This window comes from Phyllobates terribilis, unplaced genomic scaffold (assembly GCF_046119375.1).
Source record: "Phyllobates terribilis strain yellow unplaced genomic scaffold, ASM4611937v1 Scaffold_176__1_contigs__length_3987557, whole genome shotgun sequence".
Lineage (NCBI taxonomy): Eukaryota > Metazoa > Chordata > Amphibia > Anura > Dendrobatidae > Phyllobates > Phyllobates terribilis.
In genome coordinates this window covers 1,317,130-1,340,894 of record NW_027362936.1, presented here as the reverse complement: position 1 = coordinate 1,340,894, position 23,765 = coordinate 1,317,130, and positions in this window count along the sequence as shown.

The window sequence follows — 23,765 nt, the reverse complement described above, 5'->3', positions numbered from 1 at the left end:
CCTGGAAATGTAAGAACTTTACTTTTTGCACTTCCTCTGTAATCCCTCCTGGAAATGTAAGAACTCTACTTTATGCACTTCCTCTGTAATCCCTCCTGGAAATGTAAGAACTCTACTTTGTGCATTTCCTCTTTAATTCCTCATGGAAATGTGAGAACTTTACTTTATGCATTTCCTCTGTAATCCCTCCTGGAAATGTAAGAACTTTACTTTTTGCACTACCTCTGTAAATACTCCTGGAAATGTAAGATCTCTACTTTGTGCACATCCCCTGTAATCCCTCCTGGAAATGTAAGGACTCTACTTTGTGCACTTCCTCTGTAATCCCTCCTGGAAATGTAAGGACTCTACTTTCTGCACTTCCTCTTTAATTCCTCATGGAAATGTAAGAACTTTACTATATGCACTTCCTCTGTAATCCCTCCTGGAAATGTAAGAACTTTACTTTGTGCACTTCCTCTGTAAATCCTCCTGGAAATGTAAGGACTCTACTTTGTGCACTTCCTCTTTAATTACTCCTGGAAATGTAAGAACTTTACTTTATGCACTTCCTCTGTAATCCCCCCTGGAAATGTAAGAATTTTACTTTATGCACTTCCTCTGTAATCCCTCCTGGAAATGGAAGAACTTTACTTTATGCACTTCCTCTGTAATCCCTCCTGAAATTTAAGAACTCTACTTTGTGCACATCCCCTGTAATCCCTCCTGGAAATGTAAGAACTTTACTTTATGCATTTCCTCTGTAATCCCTCCTGGAAATGTAAGAACTTTACTTTATGCACTTCCTCTGTAATTCCTCCTGGAAATGTAAGAACTTTACTTTATGCACTTCCTCTGTAATCCCTCCTGAAATTTAAGAACTCTACTTTGTGCACATCCCCTGTAATCCCTCCTGGAAATGTAAGAACTTTACTTTATGCATTTCCTCTGTAATTCCTCCTGGAAATGTAAGAACTTTACTTTATGCACTTCCTCTGTAATCCCTCCTGGAAAAGTAAGAACTTTGCTTTATGCACTTCCTCTGTAATCCCTCCTGGAAATGTAAGAACTTTACTTTATGCACTTCCTCTGTAATCCCTCCTGGAAATGTAAGAACTTTACTTTATGCACTTCCTCTGTAATCCCTCCTGGAAATGTAAGAAATCTACTTTGTGCACTTCCTCTGTAATCCCTCCTGGAAATGTAAGAACGTTGTGCATTTCATCTGTAATTCCTCCTGGAAATGTAAGAACTTTACTTTCTGCACTTCCCCTGTAATCCCTCCTGGAAATGTAAGGACTCTACTTTGTGCACTTCCTCTGTAGTCCCTCCTGGAAATGTAAGAACTTTACTTTGTGCACTTCCTCTGTAAATCCTCCTGGAAATGTAAGGACTCTACTTTGTGCACTTCCTCTTTAATTACTCCTGGAAATGTAAGAACTTTACTTTATCCACTTCCTCTATAATCCCTCCTGGAAATGTAAGAACTTTACTATATGCACTTCCTCTGTAATCCCTCCTGGAAATGTAAGAACTATACTTTATGCACTTCCACTGTAATCCCTCCTGGAAATGTAAGTAATCTACTTTGTGCACTTCCTCTGTAATCCCTCCTGGAAATGTAAGAACTTTACTTTATGCACTTCCTCTGTAATCCCTCCTGGAAATGTAAGAATTTTACTTTTTGCACTTCCTCTGTAAATCCTCCTGGAAATGTAAGAACTCTACTTTGTGCACATCCCCTGTAATCCCTCCTGGAAATGTAAGGACTCCACTTTCTGCACTTCCTCGTTAATTCCCCCTGGAAATGTAAGAACTTTACTTTTTGCACTTCCTCTGTAATCCCTCCTGGAAATGTAAGAACTCTACTTTATGCACTTCCTCTGTAATCTCTCCTGGAAATGTAAGAACTTTACTTTATGCACTTCCTCTGTAATCCCTCCTGGAAATGTAAGAAATGTAAGAACTTTACTTTATGCACTTCCTCTGTAATCCCTCCTGGAAATGTAAGACCTTTACTTTATGCACTTCCTCTGTAATCTCTCCTGGAAATGTAAGAAATCTACTTTGTGCTCTTCCTCTGTAATCCCTTCTGGAAATGTAAGAACATTCTGCATTTCCTCTGTAATTCCTCCTGGAAATGTAAGAACTTTACTTTCTGCACTTCCCCTGTAATCCCTCCTGGAAATGTAAGGACTCTACTTTGTGCACTTCCTCTGTAATCCCTCCTGGAAATGTAAGAACTTTACTTTGTGCACTTCCTCTGTAAATCCTCCTGGAAATGTAAGGACTCTACTTTGTGCACTTCCTCTTTAATTACTCCTGGAAATGTAAGAACTTTAATTTATGCACTTCCTCTGTAATCCCTTCTGGAAATGTAAGAACTCTACTTTCTGCACTTCCCCTGTAATCCCTCCTGGAAATGTAAGAATTTTACTTTATGCACTTCCTCTGTAATCCCTCCTGGAAATGTAAGAACTTTACTTTATGCACTTCCTCTGTAATCCCTCCTGAAATTTAAGAACTCTACTTTGTGCACATCCCCTGTAATCCCTCCTGGAAATGTAAGAACTTTACTTTATGCATTTCCTCTGTAATCCCTCCTGGAAATGTAAGAACTTTACTTTATGCACTTCCTCTGTAATCCCTCCTGGAAATGTAAGAACTTTACTTTATGCACTTCCTCTGTAATCCCTCCTGAAATTTAAGAACTCTACTTTGTGCACATCCCCTGTAATCCCTCCTGGAAATGTAAGAACTTTACTTTATGCATTTCCTCTGTAATCCCTCCTGGAAATGTAAGAACTTTACTTTATGCACTTCCTCTGTAATCCGTCCTGGAAATGTAAGAACTTTACTTTTTGCACTACGTCTGTAAATACTCCTGGAAATGTAAGATCTCTACTTTGTGCACATCCCCTGTAATCCCTCCTGGAAATGTAAGGACTCTACTTTGTGCACTTCCTCTGTAATCCCTCCTGGAAATGTAAGGACTCTACTTTCTGCACTTCCTCTTTAATTCCTCATGGAAATGTAAGAACTTTACTATATGCACTTCCTCTGTAATCCCTCCTGGAAATGTAAGAACTTTACTTTGTGCACTGCCTCTGTAAATCCTCCTGGAAATGTAAGGACTCTACTTTGTGCACTTCCTCTTTAATTACTCCTGGAAATGTAAGAACTTTACTTTATGCACTTCCTCTGTAATCCCCCCTGGAAATGTAAGAATTTTACTTTATGCACTTCCTCTGTAATCCCTCCTGGAAATGTAAGAACTTTACTTTATGCACTTCCTCTGTAATCCCTCCTGAAATTTAAGAACTCTACTTTGTGCACATCCCCTGTAATCCCTCCTGGAAATGTAAGAACTTTACTTTATGCATTTCCTCTGTAATCCCTCCTGGAAATGTAAGAACTTTACTTTATTCACTTCCTCTGTAATCCCTCCTGGAAATGTAAGAACTTTACTTTATGCACTTCCTCTGTAATCCCTCCTGAAATTTAAGAACTCTACTTTGTGCACATCCCCTGTTATCCCTCCTGGAAATGTAAGAACTTTACTTTATGCATTTCCTCTGTAATTCCTCCTGGAAATGTAAGAACTTTACTTTATGCACTTCCTCTGTAATCCCTCCTGGAAAAGTAAGAACTTTGCTTTATGCACTTCCTCTGTAATCCCTCCTGGAAATGTAAGAACTTTACTTTATGCACTTCCTCTGTAATCCCTTCTGGAAATGTAAGAACTTTACTTTATGCACTTCCTCTGTAATCCCTCCTGGAAATGTAAGAAATCTACTTTGTGCACTTCCTCTGTAATCCCTCCTGGAAATGTAAGAACGTTGTGCATTTCATCTGTAATTCCTCCTGGAAATGTAAGAACTTTACTTTCTGCACTTCCCCTGTAATCCCTCCTGGAAATGTAAGGACTCTACTTTGTGCACTTCCTCTGTAGTCCCTCCTGGAAATGTAAGAACTTTACTTTGTGCACTTCCTCTGTAAATCCTCCTGGAAATGTAAGGACTCTACTTTGTGCACTTCCTCTTCAATTACTCCTGGAAATGTAAGAACTTTAATTTATGCACTTCCTCTGTAATCCCTCCTGGAAATGTAAGTACTCTACTTTCTGCACTTCCCCTGTAATCCCTCCTGGAAATGTAAGAATTTTACTTTATGCACTTCCTCTGTAATCCCTCCTGGAAATGTAAGAACTTTACTTTATGCACTTCCTCTGTAATCCCTCCTGAAATTTAAGAACTCTACTTTGTGCACATCCCCTGTAATCCCTCCTGGAAATGTAAGAACTTTACTTTATGCATTTCCTCTGTAATCCCTCCTGGAAATGTAAGAACTTTACTTTATGCACTTCCTCTGTAATCCCTCCTGGAAATGTAAGAACTTTACTTTATGCACTTCCTCTGTAATCCCTCCTGAAATTTAAGAACTCTACGTTGTGCACATCCCCTGTAATCCCTCCTGGAAATGTAAGAACTTTACTTTATGCATTTCCTCTGTAATCCCTCCTGGAAATGTAAGAACTTTACTTTATGCACTTCCTCTGTAATCCGTCCTGGAAATGTAAGAACTTTACTTTTTGCACTACGTCTGTAAATACTCCTGGAAATGTAAGATCTCTACTTTGTGCACATCCCCTGTAATCCCTCCTGGAAATGTAAGGACTCTACTTTGTGCACTTCCTCTGTAATCCCTCCTGGAAATGTAAGGACTCTACTTTCTGCACTTCCTCTTTAATTCCTCATGGAAATGTAAGAACTTTACTATATGCACTTCCTCTGTAATCCCTCCTGGAAATGTAAGAACTTTACTTTGTGCACTGCCTCTGTAAATCCTCCTGGAAATGTAAGGACTCTACTTTGTGCACTTCCTCTTTAATTACTCCTGGAAATGTAAGAACTTTACTTTATGCACTTCCTCTGTAATCCCCCCTGGAAATGTAAGAATTTTACTTTATGCACTTCCTCTGTAATCCCTCCTGGAAATGTAAGAACTTTACTTTATGCACTTCCTCTGTAATCCCTCCTGAAATTTAAGAACTCTACTTTGTGCACATCCCCTGTAATCCCTCCTGGAAATGTAAGAACTTTACTTTATGCATTTCCTCTGTAATCCCTCCTGGAAATGTAAGAACTTTACTTTATTCACTTCCTCTGTAATCCCTCCTGGAAATGTAAGAACTTTACTTTATGCACTTCCTCTGTAATCCCTCCTGAAATTTAAGAACTCTACTTTGTGCACATCCCCTGTAATCCCTCCTGGAAATGTAAGAACTTTACTTTATGCATTTCCTCTGTAATTCCTCCTGGAAATGTAAGAACTTTACTTTATGCACTTCCTCTGTAATCCCTCCTGGAAAAGTAAGAACTTTGCTTTATGCACTTCCTCTGTAATCCCTCCTGGAAATGTAAAAACTTTACTTTATGCACTTCCTCTGTAATCCCTCCTGGAAATGTAAGAACTTTACTTTATGCACTTCCTCTGTAATCCCTCCTGGAAATGTAAGAAATCTACTTTGTGCACTTCCTCTGTAATCCCTCCTGGAAATGTAAGAACGTTGTGCATTTCATCTGTAATTCCTCCTGGAAATGTAAGAACTTTACTTTCTGCACTTCCCCTGTAATCCCTCCTGGAAATGTAAGGACTCTACTTTGTGCACTTCCTCTGTAGTCCCTCCTGGAAATGTAAGAACTTTACTTTGTGCACTTCCTCTGTAAATCCTCCTGGAAATGTAAGGACTCTACTTTGTGCACTTCCTCTTCAATTACTCCTGGAAATGTAAGAACTTTAATTTATGCACTTCCTCTGTAATCCCTCCTGGAAATGTAAGAACTCTACTTTCTGCACTTCCCCTGTAATCCCTCCTGGAAATGTAAGAATTTTACTTTATGCACTTCCTCTGTAATCCCTCCTGGAAATGTAAGAACTTTACTTTATGCACTTCCTCTGTAATCCCTCCTGAAATTTAAGAACTCTACTTTGTGCACATCCCCTGTAATCCCTCCTGGAAATGTAAGAACTTTACTTTATGCATTTCCTCTGTAATCCCTCCTGGAAATGTAAGAACTTTACTTTATGCACTTCCTCTGTAATCCCTCCTGGAAATGTAAGAACTTTACTTTATGCACTTCCTCTGTAATCCCTCCTGAAATTTAAGAACTCTACTTTGTGCACATCCCCTGTAATCCCTCCTGGAAATGTAAGAACTTTACTTTATGCATTTCCTCTGTAATCCCTCCTGGAAATGTAAGAACTTTACTTTATGCACTTCCTCTGTAATCCGTCCTGGAAATGTAAGAACTTTACTTTTTGCACTACGTCTGTAAATACTCCTGGAAATGTAAGATCTCTACTTTGTGCACATCCCCTGTAATCCCTCCTGGAAATGTAAGGACTCTACTTTGTGCACTTCCTCTGTAATCCCTCCTGGAAATGTAAGGACTCTACTTTCTGCACTTCCTCTTTAATTCCTCATGGAAATGTAAGAACTTTACTATATGCACTTCCTCTGTAATCCCTTCTGGAAATGTAAGAACTTTACTTTGTGCACTGCCTCTGTAAATCCTCCTGGAAATGTAAGGACTCTACTTTGTGCACTTCCTCTTTAATTACTCCTGGAAATGTAAGAACTTTACTTTATGCACTTCCTCTGTAATCCCCCCTGGAAATGTAAGAATTTTACTTTATGCACTTCCTCTGTAATCCCTCCTGGAAATGTAAGAACTTTACTTTATGCACTTCCTCTGTAATCCCTCCTGAAATTTAAGAACTCTACTTTGTGCACATCCCCTGTAATCCCTCCTGGAAATGTAAGAACATTACTTTATGCATTTCCTCTGTAATCCCTCCTGGAAATGTAAGAACTTTACTTTATGCACTTCCTCTGTAATCCCTCCTGGAAATGTAAGAACTTTACTTTATGCACTTCCTCTGTAATCCCTCCTGAAATTTAAGAACTCTACTTTGTGCACATCCCCTGTAATCCCTCCTGGAAATGTAAGAACTTTACTTTATGCATTTCCTCTGTAATTCCTCCTGGAAATGTAAGATCTTTACTTTATGCACTTCCTCTGTAATCCCTCCTGGAAAAGTAAGAACTTTGCTTTATGCACTTCCTCTGTAATCCCTCCTGGAAATGTAAGAACTTTACTTTATGCACTTCCTCTGTAATCCCTCCTGGAAATGTAAGAACTTTACTTTATGCACTTCCTCTGTAATCCCTCCTGGAAATGTAAGAAATCTACTTTGTGCACTTCCTCTGTAATCCCTCCTGGAAATGTAAGAACGTTGTGCATTTCATCTGTAATTCCTCCTGGAAATGTAAGAACTTTACTTTCTGCACTTCCCCTGTAATCCCTCCTGGAAATGTAAGGACTCTACTTTGTGCACTTCCTCTGTAGTCCCTCCTGGAAATGTAAGAACTTTACTTTGTGCACTTCCTCTGTAAATCCTCCTGGAAATGTAAGGACTCTACTTTGTGCACTTCCTCTTTAATTACTCCTGGAAATGTAAGAACTTTACTTTATGCACTTCCTCTATAATCCCTCCTGGAAATGTAAGAACTTTACTATATGCACTTCCACTGTAATCCCTCCTGGAAATGTAAGAAATCTACTTTGTGCACTTCCTCTGTAATCCCTCCTGGAAATGTAAGAACTTTACTTTATGCACTTCCTCTGTAATCCCTCCTGGAAATGTAAGAATTTTACTTTTTGCACTTCCTCTGTAAATCCTCCTGGAAATGTAAGAACTCTACTTTGTGCACATCCCCTGTAATCCCTCCTGGAAATGTAAGGACTCCACTTTCTGCACTTCCTCGTTAATTCCCCCTGGAAATGTAAGAACTTTACTTTATGCACTTCCTCTGTAATCCCTCCTGGAAATGTAAGAACTTTACTTTTTGCACTTCCTCTGTAATCCCTCCTGGAAATGTAAGAACTCTACTTTATGCACTTCCTCTGTAATCTCTCCTGGGAATGTAAGAACTTTACTTTATGCACTTCCTCTGTAATCCCTCCTGGAAATGTAAGAAATGTAAGAACTTTACTTTATGCACTTCCTCTGTAATCCCTCCTGGAAATGTAAGACCTTTACTTTATGCACTTCCTCTGTAATCTCTCCTGGAAATGTAAGAAATCTACTTTGTGCTCTTCCTCTGTAATCCCTTCTGGAAATGTAAGAACATTGTGCATTTCCTCTGTAATTCCTCCTGGAAATGTAAGAACTTTACTTTCTGCACTTCCCCTGTAATCCCTCCTGGAAATGTAAGGACTCTACTTTGTGCACTTCCTCTGTAATCCCTCCTGGAAATGTAAGAACTTTACTTTGTGCACTTCCTCTGTAAATCCTCCTGGAAATGTAAGGACTCTACCTTGTGCACTTCCTCTTTAATTACTCCTGGAAATGTAAGAACTTTAATTTATGCACTTCCTCTGTAATCCCTCCTGGAAATGTAAGAACTCTACTTTCTGCACTTCCCCTGTAATCCCTCCTGGAAATGTAAGAATTTTACTTTATGCACTTCCTCTGTAATCCCTCCTGGAAATGTAAGAACTTTACTTTATGCACTTCCTCTGTAATCCCTCCTGAAATTTAAGAACTCTACTTTGTGCACATCCCCTGTAATCCCTCCTGGAAATGTAAGAACTTTACTTTATGCATTTCCTCTGTAATCCCTCCTGGAAATGTAAGAACTTTACTTTATGCACTTCCTCTGTAATCCCTCCTGGAAATGTAAGAACTTTACTTTATGCACTTCCTCTGTAATCCCTCCTGAAATTTAAGAACTCTACTTTGTGCACATCCCCTGTAATCCCTCCTGGAAATGTAAGAACTTTACTTTATGCATTTCCTCTGTAATCCCTCCTGGAAATGTAAGAACTTTACTTTATGCACTTCCTCTGTAATCCGTCCTGGAAATGTAAGAACTTTACTTTTTGCACTACGTCTGTAAATACTCCTGGAAATGTAAGATCTCTACTTTGTGCACATCCCCTGTAATCCCTCCTGGAAATGTAAGGACTCTACTTTGTGCACTTCCTCTGTAATCCCTCCTGGAAATGTAAGGACTCTACTTTCTCCACTTCCTCTTTAATTCCTCATGGAAATGTAAGAACTTTACTATATGCACTTCCTCTGTAATCCCTCCTGGAAATGTAAGAACTTTACTTTGTGCACTGCCTCTGTAAATCCTCCTGGAAATGTAAGGACTCTACTTTGTGCACTTCCTCTTTAATTACTCCTGGAAATGTAAGAACTTTACTTTATGCACTTCCTCTGTAATCCCCCCTGGAAATGTAAGAATTTTACTTTATGCACTTCCTCTGTAATCCCTCCTGGAAATGTAAGAACTTTACTTTATGCACTTCCTCTGTAATCCCTCCTGAAATTTAAGAACTCTACTTTGTGCACATCCCCTGTAATCCCTCCTGGAAATGTAAGAACTTTACTTTATGCATTTCCTCTGTAATCCCTCCTGGAAATGTAAGAACTTTACTTTATGCACTTCCTCTGTAATCCCTCCTGGAAATGTAAGAACTTTACTTTATGCACTTCCTCTGTAATCCCTCCTGAAATTTAAGAACTCTACTTTGTGCACATCCCCTGTAATCCCTCCTGGAAATGTAAGAACTTTACTTTATGCATTTCCTCTGTAATTCCTCCTGGAAATGTAAGAACTTTACTTTATGCACTTCCTCTGTAATCCCTCCTGGAAAAGTAAGAACTTTGCTTTATGCACTTCCTCTGTAATCCCTCCTGGAAATGTAAGAACTTTACTTTATGCACTTCCTCTGTAATCCCTCCTGGAAATGTAAGAACTTTACTTTATGCACTTCCTCTGTAATCCCTCCTGGAAATGTAAGAAATCTACTTTGTGCACTTCCTCTGTAATCCCTCCTGGAAATGTAAGAACGTTGTGCATTTCATCTGTAATTCCTCCTGGAAATGTAAGAACTTTACTTTCTGCACTTCCCCTGTAATCCCTCCTGGAAATGTAAGGACTCTACTTTGTGCACTTCCTCTGTAGTCCCTCCTGGAAATGTAAGAACTTTACTTTGTGCACTTCCTCTGTAAATCCTCCTGGAAATGTAAGGACTCTACTTTGTGCACTTCCTCTTTAATTACTCCTGGAAATGTAAGAACTTTACTTTATGCACTTCCTCTATAATCCCTCCTGGAAATGTAAGAACTTTACTATATGCACTTCGACTGTAATCCCTCCTGGAAATGTAAGAAATCTACTTTGTGCACTTCCTCTGTAATCCCTCCTGGAAATGTAAGAACTTTACTTTATGCACTTCCTCTGTAATCCCTCCTGGAAATGTAAGAATTTTACTTTTTGCACTTCCTCTGTAAATCCTCCTGGAAATGTAAGAACTCTACTTTGTGCACATCCCCTGTAATCCCTCCTGGAAATGTAAGGACTCCACTTTCTGCACTTCCTCGTTAATTCCCCCTGGAAATGTAAGAACTTTACTTTATGCACTTCCTCTGTAATCCCTCCTGGAAATGTAAGAACTTTACTTTTTGCACTTCCTCTGTAATCCCTCCTGGAAATGTAAGAACTCTACTTTATGCACTTCCTCTGTAATCTCTCCTGGGAATGTAAGAACTTTACTTTATGCACTTCCTCTGTAATCCCTCCTGGAAATGTAAGAAATGTAAGAACTTTACTTTATGCACTTCCTCTGTAATCCCTCCTGGAAATGTAAGACCTTTACTTTATGCACTTCCTCTGTAATCTCTCCTGGAAATGTAAGAAATCTACTTTGTGCTCTTCCTCTGTAATCCCTTCTGGAAATGTAAGAACATTGTGCATTTCCTCTGTAATTCCTCCTGGAAATGTAAGAACTTTACTTTCTGCACTTCCCCTGTAATCCCTCCTGGAAATGTAAGGACTCTACTTTGTGCACTTCCTCTGTAATCCCTCCTGGAAATGTAAGAACTTTACTTTGTGCACTTCCTCTGTAAATCCTCCTGGAAATGTAAGGACTCTACTTTGTGCACTTCCTCTTTAATTACTCCTGGAAATGTAAGAACTTTAATTTATGCACTTCCTCTGTAATCCCTCCTGGAAATGTAAGAACTCTACTTTCTGCACTTCCCCTGTAATCCCTCCTGGAAATGTAAGAATTTTACTTTATGCACTTCCTCTGTAATCCCTCCTGGAAATGTAAGAACTTTACTTTATGCACTTCCTCTGTAATCCCTCCTGAAATTTAAGAACTCTACTTTGTGCACATCCCCTGTAATCCCTCCTGGAAATGTAAGAACTTTACTTTATGCATTTCCTCTGTAATCCCTCCTGGAAATGTAAGAACTTTACTTTATGCACTTCCTCTGTAATCCCTCCTGGAAATGTAAGAACTTTACTTTATGCACTTCCTCTGTAATCCCTCCTGAAATTTAAGAACTCTACTTTGTGCACATCCCCTGTAATCCCTCCTGGAAATGTAAGAACTTTACTTTATGCATTTCCTCTGTAATCCCTCCTGGAAATGTAAGAACTTTACTTTATGCACTTCCTCTGTAATCCGTCCTGGAAATGTAAGAACTTTACTTTTTGCACTACGTCTGTAAATACTCCTGGAAATGTAAGATCTCTACTTTGTGCACATCCCCTGTAATCCCTCCTGGAAATGTAAGGACTCTACTTTGTGCACTTCCTCTGTAATCCCTCCTGGAAATGTAAGGACTCTACTTTCTGCACTTCCTCTTTAATTCCTCATGGAAATGTAAGAACTTTACTATATGCACTTCCTCTGTAATCCCTCCTGGAAATGTAAGAACTTTACTTTGTGCACTGCCTCTGTAAATCCTCCTGGAAATGTAAGGACTCTACTTTGTGCACTTCCTCTTTAATTACTCCTGGAAATGTAAGAACTTTACTTTATGCACTTCCTCTGTAATCCCCCCTGGAAATGTAAGAATTTTACTTTATGCACTTCCTCTGTAATCCCTCCTGGAAATGTAAGAACTTTACTTTATGCACTTCCTCTGTAATCCCTCCTGAAATTTAAGAACTCTACTTTGTGCACATCCCCTGTAATCCCTCCTGGAAATGTAAGAACTTTACTTTATGCATTTCCTCTGTAATCCCTCCTGGAAATGTAAGAACTTTACTTTATTCACTTCCTCTGTAATCCCTCCTGGAAATGTAAGAACTTTACTTTATGCACTTCCTCTGTAATCCCTCCTGAAATTTAAGAACTCTACTTTGTGCACATCCCCTGTAATCCCTCCTGGAAATGTAAGAACTTTACTTTATGCATTTCCTCTGTAATTCCTCCTGGAAATGTAAGAACTTTACTTTATGCACTTCCTCTGTAATCCCTCCTGGAAAAGTAAGAACTTTGCTTTATGCACTTCCTCTGTAATCCCTCCTGGAAATGTAAGAACTTTACTTTATGCACTTCCTCTGTAATCCCTCCTGGAAATGTAAGAACTTTACTTTATGCACTTCCTCTGTAATCCCTCCTGGAAATGTAAGAAATCTACTTTGTGCACTTCCTCTGTAATCCCTCCTGGAAATGTAAGAACGTTGTGCATTTCATCTGTAATTCCTCCTGGAAATGTAAGAACTTTACTTTCTGCACTTCCCCTGTAATCCCTCCTGGAAATGTAAGGACTCTACTTTGTGCACTTCCTCTGTAGTCCCTCCTGGAAATGTAAGAACTTTACTTTGTGCACTTCCTCTGTAAATCCTCCTGGAAATGTAAGGACTCTACTTTGTGCACTTCCTCTTCAATTACTCCTGGAAATGTAAGAACTTTAATTTATGCACTTCCTCTGTAATCCCTCCTGGAAATGTAAGAACTCTACTTTCTGCACTTCCCCTGTAATCCCTCCTGGAAATGTAAGAATTTTACTTTATGCACTTCCTCTGTAATCCCTCCTGGAAATGTAAGAACTTTACTTTATGCACTTCCTCTGTAATCCCTCCTGAAATTTAAGAACTCTACTTTGTGCACATCCCCTGTAATCCCTCCTGGAAATGTAAGAACTTTACTTTATGCATTTCCTCTGTAATCCCTCCTGGAAATGTAATAACTTTACTTTATGCACTTCCTCTGTAATCCCTCCTGGAAATGTAAGAACTTTACTTTATGCACTTCCTCTGTAATCCCTCCTGAAATTTAAGAACTCTACTTTGTGCACATCCCCTGTAATCCCTCCTGGAAATGTAAGAACTTTACTTTATGCATTTCCTCTGTAATCCCTCCTGGAAATGTAAGAACTTTACTTTATGCACTTCCTCTGTAATCCGTCCTGGAAATGTAAGAACTTTACTTTTTGCACTACGTCTGTAAATACTCCTGGAAATGTAAGATCTCTACTTTGTGCACATCCCCTGTAATCCCTCCTGGAAATGTAAGGACTCTACTTTGTGCACTTCCTCTGTAATCCCTCCTGGAAATGTAAGGACTCTACTTTCTGCACTTCCTCTTTAATTCCTCATGGAAATGTAAGAACTTTACTATATGCACTTCCTCTGTAATCCCTCCTGGAAATGTAAGAACTTTACTTTGTGCACTGCCTCTGTAAATCCTCCTGGAAATGTAAGGACTCTACTTTGTGCACTTCCTCTTTAATTACTCCTGGAAATGTAAGAACTTTACTTTATGCACTTCCTCTGTAATCCCCCCTGGAAATGTAAGAATTTTACTTTATGCACTTCCTCTGTAATCCCTCCTGGAAATGTAAGAACTTTACTTTATGCACTTCCTCTGTAATCCCTCCTGAAATTTAAGAACTCTACTTTGTGCACATCCCCTGTAATCCCTCCTGGAAATGTAAGAACATTACTTTATGCATTTCCTCTGTAATCCCTCCTGGAAATGTAAGAACTTTACTTTATGCACTTCCTCTGTAATCCCTCCTGGAAATGTAAGAACTTTACTTTATGCACTTCCTCTGTAATCCCTCCTGAAATTTAAGAACTCTACTTTGTGCACATCCCCTGTAATCCCTCCTGGAAATGTAAGAACTTTACTTTATGCATTTCCTCTGTAATTCCTCCTGGAAATGTAAGAACTTTACTTTATGCACTTCCTCTGTAATCCCTCCTGGAAAAGTAAGAACTTTGCTTTATGCACTTCCTCTGTAATCCCTCCTGGAAATGTAAGAACTTTACTTTATTCACTTCCTCTGTAATCCCTCCTGGAAATGTAAGAACTTTACTTTATGCACTTCCTCTGTAATCCCTCCTGGAAATGTAAGAAATCTACTTTGTGCACTTCCTCTGTAATCCCTCCTGGAAATGTAAGAACGTTGTGCATTTCATCTGTAATTCCTCCTGGAAATGTAAGAACTTTACTTTCTGCACTTCCCCTGTAATCCCTCCTGGAAATGTAAGGACTCTACTTTGTGCACTTCCTCTGTAGTCCCTCCTGGAAATGTAAGAACTTTACTTTGTGCACTTCCTCTGTAAATCCTCCTGGAAATGTAAGGACTCTACTTTGTGCACTTCCTCTTTAATTACTCCTGGAAATGTAAGAACTTTACTTTATGCACTTCCTCTATAATCCCTCCTGGAAATGTAAGAACTTTACTATATGCACTTCCACTGTAATCCCTCCTGGAAATGTAAGAAATCTACTTTGTGCACTTCCTCTGTAATCCCTCCTGGAAATGTAAGAACTTTACTTTATGCACTTCCTCTGTAATCCCTCCTGGAAATGTAAGAATTTTACTTTTTGCACTTCCTCTGTAAATCCTCCTGGAAATGTAAGAACTCTACTTTGTGCACATCCCCTGTAATCCCTCCTGGAAATGTAAGGACTCCACTTTCTGCACTTCCTCGTTAATTCCCCCTGGAAATGTAAGAACTTTACTTTATGCACTTCCTCTGTAATCCCTCCTGGAAATGTAAGAACTTTACTTTTTGCACTTCCTCTGTAATCCCTCCTGGAAATGTAAGAACTCTACTTTATGCACTTCCTCTGTAATCTCTCCTGGGAATGTAAGAACTTTACTTTATGCACTTCCTCTGTAATCCCTCCTGGAAATGTAAGAAATGTAAGAACTTTACTTTATGCACTTCCTCTGTAATCCCTCCTGGAAATGTAAGACCTTTACTTTATGCACTTCCTCTGTAATCTCTCCTGGAAATGTAAGAAATCTACTTTGTGCTCTTCCTCTGTAATCCCTTCTGGAAATGTAAGAACATTGTGCATTTCCTCTGTAATTCCTCCTGGAAATGTAAGAACTTTACTTTCTGCACTTCCCCTGTAATCCCTCCTGGAAATGTAAGGACTCTACTTTGTGCACTTCCTCTGTAATCCCTCCTGGAAATGTAAGAACTTTACTTTGTGCACTTCCTCTGTAAATCCTCCTGGAAATGTAAGGACTCTACTTTTTGCACTTCCTCTTTAATTACTCCTGGAAATGTAAGAACTTTAATTTATGCACTTCCTCTGTAATCCCTCCTGGAAATGTAAGAACTCTACTTTCTGCACTTCCCCTGTAATCCCTCCTGGAAATGTAAGAATTTTACTTTATGCACTTCCTCTGTAATCCCTCCTGGAAATGTAAGAACTTTACTTTATGCACTTCCTCTGTAATCCCTCCTGAAATTTAAGAACTCTACTTTGTGCACATCCCCTGTAATCCCTCCTGGAAATGTAAGAACTTTACTTTATGCATTTCCTCTGTAATCCCTCCTGGAAATGTAAGAACTTTACTTTATGCACTTCCTCTGTAATCCCTCCTGAAATTTAAGAACTCTACTTTGTGCACATCCCCTGTAATCCCTCCTGGAAATGTAAGAACTTTACTTTATGCATTTCCTCTGTAATCCCTCCTGGAAATGTAAGAACTTTACTTTATGCACTTCCTCTGTAATCCGTCCTGGAAATGTAAGAACTTTACTTTTTGCACTACGTCTGTAAATACTCCTGGAAATGTAAGATCTCTACTTTGTGCACATCCCCTGTAATCCCTCCTGGAAATGTAAGGACTCTACTTTGTGCACTTCCTCTGTAATCCCTCCTGGAAATGTAAGGACTCTACTTTCTCCACTTCCTCTTTAATTCCTCATGGAAATGTAAGAACTTTACTATATGCACTTCCTCTGTAATCCCTCCTGGAAATGTAAGAACTTTACTTTGTGCACTGCCTCTGTAAATCCTCCTGGAAATGTAAGGACTCTACTTTGTGCACTTCCTCTTTAATTACTCCTGGAAATGTAAGAACTTTACTTTATGCACTTCCTCTGTAATCCCCCCTGGAAATGTAAGAATTTTACTTTATGCACTTCCTCTGTAATCCCTCCTGGAAATGTAAGAACTTTACATTATGCACTTCCTCTGTAATCCCTCCTGAAATTTAAGAACTCTACTTTGTGCACATCCCCTGTAATCCCTCCTGGAAATGTAAGAACTTTACTTTATGCATTTCCTCTGTAATCCCTCCTGGAAATGTAAGAACTTTACTTTATGCACTTCCTCTGTAATCCCTCCTGGAAATGTAAGAACTTTACTTTATGCACTTCCTCTGTAATCCCTCCTGAAATTTAAGAACTCTACTTTGTGCACATCCCCTGTAATCCCTCCTGGAAATGTAAGAACTTTACTTTATGCATTTCCTCTGTAATTCCTCCTGGAAATGTAAGAACTTTACTTTATGCACTTCCTCTGTAATCCCTCCTGGAAAAGTAAGAACTTTGCTTTATGCACTTCCTCTGTAATCCCTCCTGGAAATGTAAGAACTTTGCTTTATTTACTTCCTCTGTGATCCCTCCTGGAAATGTAAGAACTTTACTTTATGCACTTCCTCTGTAATCCGTCCTGGAAATGTAAGAACTTTACTTTTTGCACTACGTCTGTAAATACTCCTGGAAATGTAAGATCTCTACTTTGTGCACATCCCCTGTAATCCCTCCTGGAAATGTAAGGACTCTACTTTGTGCACTTCCTCTGTAATCCCTCCTGGAAATGTAAGGACTCTACTTTCTGCACTTCCTCTTTAATTCCTCATGGAAATGTAAGAACTCTACTTTATGCACTTCCTCTGTAATCTCTCCTGGAAATGTAAGAACTTTACTTTATGCACTTCCTCTGTAATCCCTCCTGGAAATGTAAGAAATGTAAGAACTTTACTTTATGCACTTCCTCTGTAATCCCTCCTGGAAATGTAAGACCTTTACTTTATGCACTTCCTCTGTAATCTCTCCTGGAAATGTAAGAAATCTACTTTGTGCTCTTCATCTGTAATCCCTTCTGGAAATGTAAGAACATTGTGCATTTCCTCTGTAATTCCTCCTGGAAATGTAAGAACTTTACTTTCTGCACTTCCCCTGTAATCCCTCCTGGAAATGTAAGGACTCTACTTTGTGCACTTCCTCTGTAATCCCTCCTGGAAATGTAAGAACTTTACTTTGTGCACTTCCTCTGTAAATCCTCCTGGAAATGTAAGGACTCTACTTTGTGCACTTCCTCTTTAATTACTCCTGGAAATGTAAGAACTTTAATTTATGCACTTCCTCTGTAATCCCTCCTGGAAATGTAAGAACTCTACTTTCTGCACTTCCCCTGTAATCCCTCCTGGAAATGTAAGAATTTTACTTTATGCACTTCCTCTGTAATCCCTCCTGGAAATGTAAGAACTTTACTTTATGCACTTCCTCTGTAATCCCTCCTGAAATTTAAGAACTCTACTTTGTGCACATCCCCTGTAATCCCTCCTGGAAATGTAAGAACTTTACTTTATGCATTTCCTCTGTAATCCCTCCTGGAAATGTAAGAACTTTACTTTATGCACTTCCTCTGTAATCCCTCCTGGAAATGTAAGAACTTTACTTTATGCACTTCCTCTGTAATCCCTCCTGAAATTTAAGAACTCTACTTTGTGCACATCCCCTGTAATCCCTCCTGGAAATGTAAGAACTTTACTTTATGCATTTCCTCTGTAATCCCTCCTGGAAATGTAAGAACTTTACTTTATGCACTTCCTCTGTAATCCGTCCTGGAAATGTAAGAACTTTACTTTTTGCACTACGTCTGTAAATACTCCTGGAAATGTAAGATCTCTACTTTGTGCACATCCCCTGTAATCCCTCCTGGAAATGTAAGGACTCTACTTTGTGCACTTCCTCTGTAATCCCTCCTGGAAATGTAAGGACTCTACTTTCTGCACTTCCTCTTTAATTCCTCATGGAAATGTAAGAACTCTACTTTATGCACTTCCTCTGTAATCTCTCCTGGAAATGTAAGAACTTTACTTTATGCACTTCCTCTGTAATCCCTCCTGGAAATGTAAGAAATGTAAGAACTTTACTTTATGCACTTCCTCTGTAATCCCTCCTGGAAATGTAAGACCTTTACTTTATGCACTTCCTCTGTAATCTCTCCTGGAAATGTAAGAAATCTACTTTGTGCTCTTCATCTGTAATCCCTTCTGGAAATGTAAGAACATTGTGCATTTCCTCTGTAATTCCTCCTGGAAATGTAAGAACTTTACTTTCTGCACTTCCCCTGTAATCCCTCCTGGAAATGTAAGGACTCTACTTTGTGCACTTCCTCTGTAATCCCTCCTGGAAATGTAAGAACTTTACTTTGTGCACTTCCTCTGTAAATCCTCCTGGAAATGTAAGGACTCTACTTTGTGCACTTCCTCTTTAATTACTCCTGGAAATGTAAGAACTTTAATTTATGCACTTCCTCTGTAATCCCTCCTGGAAATGTAAGAACTCTACTTTCTGCACTTCCCCTGTAATCCCTCCTGGAAATGTAAGAATTTTACTTTATGCACTTCCTCTGTAATCCCTCCTGGAAATGTAAGAACTTTACTTTATGCACTTCCTCTGTAATCCCTCCTGAAATTTAAGAACTCTACTTTGTGCACATCCCCTGTAATCCCTCCTGGAAATGTAAGAACTTTACTTTATGCATTTCCTCTGTAATCCCTCCTGGAAATGTAAGAACTTTACTTTATGCACTTCCTCTGTAATCCCTCCTGGAAATGTAAGAACTTTACTTTATGCACTTCCTCTGTAATCCCTCCTGAAATTTAAGAACTCTACTTTGTGCACATCCCCTGTAATCCCTCCTGGAAATGTAAGAACTTTACTTTATGCATTTCCTCTGTAATCCCTCCTGGAAATGTAAGAACTTTACTTTATGCACTTCCTCTGTAATCCGTCCTGGAAATGTAAGAACTTTACTTTTTGCACTACGTCTGTAAATACTCCTGGAAATGTAAGATCTCTACTTTGTGCACATCCCCTGTAATCCCTCCTGGAAATGTAAGGACTCTACTTTGTGCACTTCCTCTGTAATCCCTCCTGGAAATGTAAGGACTCTACTTTCTCCACTTCCTCTTTAATTCCTCATGGAAATGTAAGAACTTTACTATATGCACTTCCTCTGTAATCCCTCCTGGAAATGTAAGAACTTTACTTTGTGCACTGCCTCTGTAAATCCTCCTGGAAATGTAAGGACTCTACTTTGTGCACTTCCTCTTTAATTACTCCTGGAAATGTAAGAACTTTACTTTATGCACTTCCTCTGTAATCCCCCCTGGAAATGTAAGAATTTTACTTTATGCACTTCCTCTGTAATCCCTCCTGGAAATGTAAGAACTTTACTTTATGCACTTCCTCTGTAATCCCTCCTGAAATTTAAGAACTCTACTTTGTGCACATCCCCTGTAATCCCTCCTGGAAATGTAAGAACTTTACTTTATGCATTTCCTCTGTAATCCCTCCTGGAAATGTAAGAACTTTACTTTATGCACTTCCTCTGTAATCCCTCCTGGAAATGTAAGAACTTTACTTTATGCACTTCCTCTGTAATCCCTCCTGAAATTTAAGAACTCTACTTTGTGCACATCCCCTGTAATCCCTCCTGGAAATGTAAGAACTTTACTTTATGCATTTCCTCTGTAATTCCTCCTGGAAATGTAAGAACTTTACTTTATGCACTTCCTCTGTAATCCCTCCTGGAAAAGTAAGAACTTTGCTTTATGCACTTCCTCTGTAATCCCTCCTGGAAATGTAAGAACTTTGCTTTATTTACTTCCTCTGTGATCCCTCCTGGAAATGTAAGAACTTTACTTTATGCACTTCCTCTGTAATCCGTCCTGGAAATGTAAGAACTTTACTTTTTGCACTACGTCTGTAAATACTCCTGGAAATGTAAGATCTCTACTTTGTGCACATCCCCTGTAATCCCTCCTGGAAATGTAAGGACTCTACTTTGTGCACTTCCTCTGTAATCCCTCCTGGAAATGTAAGGACTCTACTTTCTGCACTTCCTCTTTAATTCCTCATGGAAATGTAAGAACTCTACTTTATGCACTTCCTCTGTAATCTCTCCTGGAAATGTAAGAACTTTACTTTATGCACTTCCTCTGTAATCCCTCCTGGAAATGTAAGAAATGTAAGAACTTTACTTTATGCACTTCCTCTGTAATCCCTCCTGGAAATGTAAGACCTTTACTTTATGCACTTCCTCTGTAATCTCTCCTGGAAATGTAAGAAATCTACTTTGTGCTCTTCATCTGTAATCCCTTCTGGAAATGTAAGAACATTGTGCATTTCCTCTGTAATTCCTCCTGGAAATGTAAGAACTTTACATTCTGCACTTCCCCTGTAATCCCTCCTGGAAATGTAAGGACTCTACTTTGTGCACTTCCTCTGTAATCCCTCCTGGAAATGTAAGAACTTTACTTTGTGCACTTCCTCTGTAAATCCTCCTGGAAATGTAAGGACTCTACTTTGTGCACTTCCTCTTTAATTACTCCTGGAAATGTAAGAACTTTAATTTATGCACTTCCTCTGTAATCCCTCCTGGAAATGTAAGAACTCTACTTTCTGCACTTCCCCTGTAATCCCTCCTGGAAATGTAAGAATTTTACTTTATGCACTTCCTCTGTAATCCCTCCTGGAAATGTAAGAACTTTACTTTATGCACTTCCTCTGTAATCCCTCCTGAAATTTAAGAACTCTACTTTGTGCACATCCCCTGTAATCCCTCCTGGAAATGTAAGAACTTTACTTTATGCATTTCCTCTGTAATCCCTCCTGGAAATGTAAGAACTTTACTTTATGCACTTCCTCTGTAATCCCTCCTGGAAATGTAAGAACTTTACTTTATGCACTTCCTCTGTAATCCCTCCTGAAATTTAAGAACTCTACTTTGTGCACATCCCCTGTAATCCCTCCTGGAAATGTAAGAACTTTACTTTATGCATTTCCTCTGTAATCCCTCCTGGAAATGTAAGAACTTTACTTTATGCACTTCCTCTGTAATCCGTCCTGGAAATGTAAGAACTTTACTTTTTGCACTACGTCTGTAAATACTCCTGGAAATGTAAGATCTCTACTTTGTGCACATCCCCTGTAATCCCTCCTGGAAATGTAAGGACTCTACTTTCTCCACTTCCTCTTTAATTCCTCATGGAAATGTAAGAACTTTACTATATGCACTTCCTCTGTAATCCCTCCTGGAAATGTAAGAACTTTACTTTGTGCACTGCCTCTGTAAATCCTCCTGGAAATGTAAGGACTCTACTTTGTGCACTTCCTCTTTAATTACTCCTGGAAATGTAAGAACTTTACTTTATGCACTTCCTCTGTAATCCCCCCTGGAAATGTAAGAATTTTACTTTATGCACTTCCTCTGTAATCCCTCCTGGAAATGTAAGAACTTTACTTTATGCACTTCCTCTGTAATCCCTCCTGAAATTTAAGAACTCTACTTTGTGCACATCCCCTGTAATCCCTCCTGGAAATGTAAGAACTTTACTTTATGCATTTCCTCTGTAATCCCTCCTGGAAATGTAAGAACTTTACTTTATGCACTTCCTCTGTAATCCCTCCTGGAAATGTAAGAACTTTACTTTATGCACTTCCTCTGTAATCCCTCCTGAAATTTAAGAACTCTACTTTGTGCACATCCCCTGTAATCCCTCCTGGAAATGTAAGAACTTTACTTTATGCATTTCCTCTGTAATTCCTCCTGGAAATGTAAGAACTTTACTTTATGCACTTCCTCTGTAATCCCTCCTGGAAAAGTAAGAACTTTGCTTTATGCACTTCCTCTGTAATCCCTCCTGGAAATGTAAGAACTTTGCTTTATTTACTTCCTCTGTGATCCCTCCTGGAAATGTAAGAACTTTACTTTATGCACTTCCTCTGTAATCCCTCCTGGAAATGTAAGAAATCTACTTTGTGCACTTCCTCTGTAATCCCTCCTGGAAATGTAAGAACGTTGTGCATTTCATCTGTAATTCCTCCTGGAAATGTAAGAACTTTACTTTCTGCACTTCCCCTGTAATCCCTCCTGGAAATGTAAGGACTCTACTTTGTGCACTTCCTCTGTAGTCCCTCCTGGAAATGTAAGAACTTTACTTTGTGCACTTCCTCTGTAAATCCTCCTGGAAATGTAAGGACTCTACTTTGTGCACTTCCTCTTTAATTACTCCTGGAAATGTAAGAACTTTAATTTATGCACTTCCTCTGTAATCCCTCCTGGAAATGTAAGAACTCTACTTTCTGCACTTCCCCTGTAATCCCTCCTGGAAATGTAAGAATTTTACTTTATGCACTTCCTCTGTAATCCCTCCTGGAAATGTAAGAACTTTACTTTATGCACTTCCTCTGTAATCCCTCCTGAAATTTAAGAACTCTACTTTGTGCACATCCCCTGTAATCCCTCCTGGAAATGTAAGAACTTTACTTTATGCATTTCCTCTGTAATCCCTCCTGGAAATGTAAGAACTTTACTTTATGCACTTCCTCTGTAATCCTTCCTGGAAATGTAAGAACTTTACTTTATGCACTTCCTCTGTAATCCCTCCTGAAATTTAAGAACTCTACTTTGTGCACATCCCCTGTAATCCCTCCTGGAAATGTAAGAACTTTACTTTATGCATTTCCTCTGTAATCCCTCCTGGAAATGTAAGAACTTTAATTTATGCACTTCCTCTGTAATCCGTCCTGGAAATGTAAGAACTTTACTTTTTGCACTACGTCTGTAAATACTCCTGGAAATGTAAGATCTCTACTTTGTGCACATCCCCTGTAATCCCTCCTGGAAATGTAAGGACTCTACTTTGTGCACTTCCTCTGTAATCCCTCCTGGAAATGTAAGGACTCTACTTTCTGCACTTCCTCTTTAATTCCTCATGGAAATGTAAGAACTTTACTATATGCACTTCCTCTGTAATCCCTCCTGGAAATGTAAGAACTTTACTTTGTGCACTGCCTCTGTAAATCCTCCTGGAAATGTAAGGACTCTACTTTGTGCACTTCCTCTTTAATTACTCCTGGAAATGTAAGAACTTTACTTTATGCACTTCCTCTGTAATCCCCCCTGGAAATGTAAGAATTTTACTTTATGCACTTCCTCTGTAATCCCTCCTGGAAATGTAAGAACTTTACTTTATGCACTTCCTCTGTAATCCCTCCTGAAATTTAAGAACTCTACTTTGTGCACATCCCCTGTAATCCCTCCTGGAAATGTAAGAACTTTACTTTATGCATTTCCTCTGTAATCCCTCCTGGAAATGTAAGAACTTTACTTTATTCACTTCCTCTGTAATCCCTCCTGGAAATGTAAGAACTTTACTTTATGCACTTCCTCTGTAATCCCTCCTGAAATTTAAGAACTCTACTTTGTGCACATCCCCTGTAATCCCTCCTGGAAATGTAAGAACTTTACTTTATGCATTTCCTCTGTAATTCCTCCTGGAAATGTAAGAACTTTACTTTATGCACTTCCTCTGTAATCCCTCCTGGAAAAGTAAGAACTTTGCTTTATGCACTTCCTCTG